The following is a 5,614-nucleotide window of genomic DNA, read 5'->3' as shown; positions in this document are numbered from 1 at the left end:
CCATATGATAGTATCACGGACATCCGCAACCAGGTTGATCCCAGACACCCTTTCCCAAAGAAGGGCGAACTCCTGGATGTGCTCCAAGGATAGGCCATGCTGGGTGTTTATTTGGCTGACCCAGAAATTGTTCAGGAGTGCCTTTTGGACTGTGCACGTCTTTTTCTTAGAGATAAGAAGGGGCTTGTCACCTTTCTTGTGGACCCACTGAACCCCAAATCCTCACGAGACAAGAAGCACGCTGTCGTCTGCATTTTGGACTCCTTTGTGTAGAAGCATATAACCTCCGGTTATAGTGACACAAAGTACATCTCTCTAATCACCACCTCAACCAAAGCAGTAACCACATTGATCAGAATGTTGGGCTGGACAGTCAAGGAAGATGCAAACATCAAGCTATTTGCCACAAAGGCCATCACTCGTATTGCTCTGTATCTACATATTGTCGGGATCCCTGGAACCATGCAAAAAATCTCTTTTCTTGATGCCCAAGACAATAGATGACATGAAACAAAGAAATTCATGAAGAGATCCTCGGTCTTTGCCGTCTACATGGACCTGTGCACGCATGAACCATTGGTTGACACTGAAACGTGGATTGGTTATTGAGAGGAATGAAGATGAGATTGTGCATTGTACAGAACCACAAGGTTCGGGCAAGGGTAAGTTCTGTTTTACATTGTATTGTACATTATACACACGTGGCGTACGGCTTACAATCGCTATTGTCATAGGGCCACCAACTCAGACGAGCACGACCACCTGGTTTGTGGTGCGGGCCACGACGACACTCGGCTTTGACCCAAATTTTTATATACGCCGAACTTTTGTATACGCGAGTGTTTTTGTAGCTGTGTTACGGGATGTGTCGTTGTACGCCAAGACACCTGTAAATATCCCACCATTGATGTTTCAGGCTGGTATAGCCTACTAATATCCGGCCCCTTTTGCTCTGCTTAATGGGATTGTCGTCCTTTGACACCCATGGGCCATCTAGTCTCTGGGTTGCTATGTTCTGGACATAGGGCCAGCGCGCCCGTCCAAGTAGTGCCGTTCCTTTCTTCTCATTTCATGTAACTACATACACGACCATCTTTCTAACAGGAATAAACCATTAGCCGGTTCATGTTTCATACATAAAGAGTACTAGTACTAAACTAAAAGTTAGGCAGTGAAAGAAAAACTCGCAAGCTTCTTCCCAAATACGCATACTATATGTGTAGAGCTAACCTATAAGAAATTGCACCAACTAGCTAGCAATTAATCTAGAAAGTCTTCAAACTACAAGGCATCATGGAACATAGGCCCGATCTAGGAACTCCTTCAAAGGTTGTTCTAGCTACTTCATCACGGCTTTCCATCCAGCATGTGTCGGATGCACCTCGTCCCAGTAGAAGAGTTGGTCTGGATTTTCGCATAATTCATAGAGGGGCTTCCCTGTATCGTCGCTGTCCACAGAACCCCGTATCAAAGAAACCCTCGCAACATGGGGCCAGGTTGGTGTTGAACTTGTTGGACTGATCCGACCCTTCACCTGCATGCACATGAAAATTGTATGTATAAATAGTCCCAACACGTGTTGAATCAAGCTCATACACTAGAAACCAGATTTAGTTTACCACGTTCACGCATGGATATATGCAAGTACTTACCTGGGGCATGATTGATGATGTCGGTGAAGGCGGTGTACAGGTCCAGCATGTAGGTGATATTCTTTTTGCCCATCAACTGCTTTAGATTTTTGTTATGCACGGACGCGGCGTAGTTGGCAAGAAGGTCACATGTGGTGTAGTTGTTCGTACTAGTCCTCAAAGGCGTGCAACCAATGGGATGCATGTTGTTGACTAGCACCTTTTTCACACCAAGCTTTTGTATTTGCACGACGTTCTTCACAATCTCTGTCGTCACGTTCCCAATGTAAGTATCGATCTGCATTCAAGAAAAGTTAATCAGTAAGGTTTGTATCGATAATAATATAAATTGATGGGTGGTTCGTGTTTAATTTGGACGTGTGATGAGTCCGGCTACTACTTACGTCCTCGAAGCTACTCAAGAAGGAGTTCTTGATGTCGGCGCCGCTCATGTAGTCATTGCCGGAGATGGCGACAAGCGCGATGGAGTGGCGAAGCTGCTCTTTCGAGATGATTCCGCTGTTGATTAGTCTTGTGAAAGACTTAACCTGCGCGGCAAGAGTTGGCACCTTCTTCTAGAACACGCCGGCGCCACCGGTAGCGAAGGTCATGCCGGTTGGATCAACGGATTGATCTAGCGTGTGCATGTACGCCGGAGGGGCTGCATTGAGGCCCAGAATCCTTGCTGCAAGTTCGGCGCCATAGATATGCTCTATTAGTTTTAGATTTAGATGTGCTTATAAGTATGATTATACATGTCGTAGTACACTACTGATAATCTAAAACAAATTCGACCTAGCCAGCTAAATAATATATATAGAATAATAAATAAATTATCGATAAGTCGGACTGAATCCGGTAGTTGGAGAAGCGGCCGGTTGGAACGGCAGCTGCGGAGCCACGAGAGTTGAGATAAGAGCCGTAGGGGTAGCTCCACTGACGCGAGAGATCAGACTGGGGCTGACCACCGGGCAGCTTCGGGAGGTTGCCGTTGTCGGCAAAGTCGTCGCCGAAGACGAACATGCTGGTCCACTGCTGGTTCTTTGATGACTCCTTGGCGGGAGGTGTGCCTCGAGCCTCCACGCGAGCGGCTGTCCATGTAGAGTAGATCGACCATGTGTGTCAGCAATTGCGTGCATGCATACAGTGATGCAGAAGACGAAGAAGGTTTCCCAAACGAATATGAAAAAGAAACAAGGAGGTACTAGTAGATAGTATACCATCGAAGAGAAGCACGACGAGGAGAAGGCACACAACGGCCGGACGAAGCTTCATGGTTGCCTTGCTTGCACCGGCCGGCGTGGCGGCGTAGGAGGCGAGTTGGCGTGCCCGTGCGTACGTGTGCAAGGAGCGCTCGCTATGGGAGGCGGGTACTTCGATTGATAGGTGTGGCCGTGTGTGTGTGTGTATATATATATAGAGAGAGAGAGAGACGAGTGATGGGCGCCGGTGCGCCGGCCCAAATTTGGGCCGGTCATACCAGCATCGTACGATTAAACAATCAGCAGCCGCACGATTCACTTCTTCCTTTCCCTCGAATGTCTTTTTTTTTTATAAAAAGTTTTCATAGACGACGACGCGCCAGCCTCGAAGCACCTCCTCCGTGTCTTCCCTGTCGCTGCCCTCGCCGCCGGTCGCCGTCGTCGTCACCGGTCGCCGACGTCGCCTCCTGCGTTTCGCGCAGCAACGTGACCATGCGGTTCTAGCTCCCTGTAGCGACGATTGCAGCTCGGTGGCCGCTGCTCGCCGGCTCGTCGGACCTGCTCACCGGTTCGCCGTCGCCGCTCGCCGGAGCAGCTCACCGGCGCCGTTCCCCGGGCCCGCTCGCCAGTTGGATGGTTGCAGCAAAAATCAGTTACTAAAAAAACTGGTCCCAAATCTGCTTCATGCGGTTCCAGCAAAATCAAATGCTCGTTGTAGCAAAATCAAAACATGGTTCCAGCAAAAAAGCACAAATTACAGCACAAAAAAATAAAAATGCCTCGCCACCGCACCTCATGAAGAAATTTCATTCCAGCAAAAAAACTCTCTGGGTCTCATCTCCGTTGAAGCAAAAAAATCACCGGTAGCAGCTATCCGTGTCCCGGTTCCAGCAAAAAACTAAGATGCAGCTTCCTATCATGCAGCTCCATCCATCCCGAATGTAGCAAAAAATTGCATCGGATCCAGCAAACCAAGGAAACGGTGGTAGCAAAAATTGCAAAACAAAAAAAATGAAAGTTGTCCCCCAGCAAAAGTCAAAAACGCCGATGTAGCAAAAATTCAAGGTTGTTCCAGCAAACCAAAAAGTCAGTAGTAGCAAACTTGCAAATTTGGCGGTGGTTCCAGCAAAACCAACCGCCTGTGGTAGCAAAAATGATTACTGGTTCCAGCATCATCGGATGCCGGTTGCAGCTTTCCAGTCGGCCGGTTCCAGCAACGAGGTGTGCCGTTTCCTGCATCGCTGCCCCAACCGGCACCGGTCTCCGCCGTCGCACACCATGGTAACGCAGCGGGTGCACGAGCTTGCAGCACGGTCGTCCTGCCCTTTGGACGCTGCTCCAATATGAACGGCAAGAAAAGAAACATCAATCTTGTGCTTGAGCCCAACCTCATGAGATCCATGGCGGACTGCACATGGCATGAGAGAAAAAAAAAGGAAAAAAGCACGGACGAGCTCACCCCTCTCATGGATCTATGGAGGAAAAATGTTGCGCGGAGCGGAGAAGGCAACAAAAACGAGCTCAATTTCATGGGGATTAGGTGTGGATTTTGGAGAGAACACAGGAAGGAGGAGGAGAGATTGAGAACTCGGGGACTGAAGGGCGAGCAGGACGAGGATGCCTCGTGTGGTCTTCAGAAAGAGCGAGGGGATAAGATGAAAGTGATGAGGTTAAAGATAAGTTCTGTGGTTGGTGGGCCTGAGCTGCCTAACGACGCGAGCGAGGGGACCGGCCGAACGCTCGGCCGGTCGACCGGCTATAAACGTTTCCCATATATATATAAGTGGGGAGCCTATAGCTTAGGTACGTAGTCCAACTCGTGTCCTACCCGCACGTTCTTTTGAGTAGTATATACGTACGTACTAGAGTTAACCACGTTTCTATGTAAGTAGTACTCCCTCCGTAAACTAATATAAGAGTGTTTAGATTACTAAAATAGTGATCTAAACACTCTTATACTTCCTCCGTTTTAAAATAGATGACTCAACTTTTTATCAACTTTAAAAAGTTGATAAAAAGTTGAATTATCTATTTCGGAACGGAGGGAGTATTAGTTTACGGAGGGAGTAGTAGTGTAGTACACCGGCCGATCCAATGCAACGAGAGTCAGTTTGGGTTTACGTGTAGTAGTACTCCGATCGATCCAACGCAGAGTCAGTTTGGCTTCACGTTTGTTACCTGGAAAACACTTAATCTCAGTCGTGGAGCACAGCGTTCCCAGGTTTATTACCTGCCTTTTTACGTGTGAGGTCACCCTAGTATCATTTTTCACTTCCACCACGTCACATGCTACTCCCTCCTTTCCTAAATACATAGGAGTGATCTTCTTTTTTTTTGGAAAAGGAGGCTCATCCCCGGCCTCTGCATCCGAAAAATGCATGCGACCATATTATTAAAAAGTTCGAAGCAAAACATAGTCTTAGAGTCATTACAGCTCACAAAGCAAAAAGATAAATAAAAACTCATTGCCACAACCGGCAGGAAAATAGGACAAGATCACTACACTCCTATCATATTATGAGACCGCCATCCAAAGCGGTTGAATATAGCCCGTGCTACCATCTTCCACTGGTTGCACCCAGTAACCAAAGCTCCCTGGAGTCCGTAGGAGTGAGTAAGGACCACGCACGGATCCCTGCCGTATCTCTCAAGATGACCTGCAAGAAAGTTAAAATATGTTGTCTGTTAAAGATCATATCGTTCCTGCAGTTCCATATAGCCAAAATAAGCGCACATACTCCAATCCGAATACGAGGCGCAGCAATATGATCTACTCCAGCT

General features: G+C 47.7%; 1 pseudogene; it reads right to left on the bottom strand.

Moving 5' to 3' along the window:
• Positions 1-1,094: 1,094 nt before the first annotated feature.
• Positions 1,095-3,021, bottom strand: LOC119331766 (annotated as a pseudogene).
• Positions 3,022-5,614: the final 2,593 nt, after the last annotated feature.

Source organism: Triticum dicoccoides, chromosome 7A (assembly GCF_002162155.2).
Source record: "Triticum dicoccoides isolate Atlit2015 ecotype Zavitan chromosome 7A, WEW_v2.0, whole genome shotgun sequence".
NCBI lineage: Eukaryota > Viridiplantae > Streptophyta > Magnoliopsida > Poales > Poaceae > Triticum > Triticum dicoccoides.
This window is presented reverse-complemented; position numbering and strand designations above follow the sequence as displayed.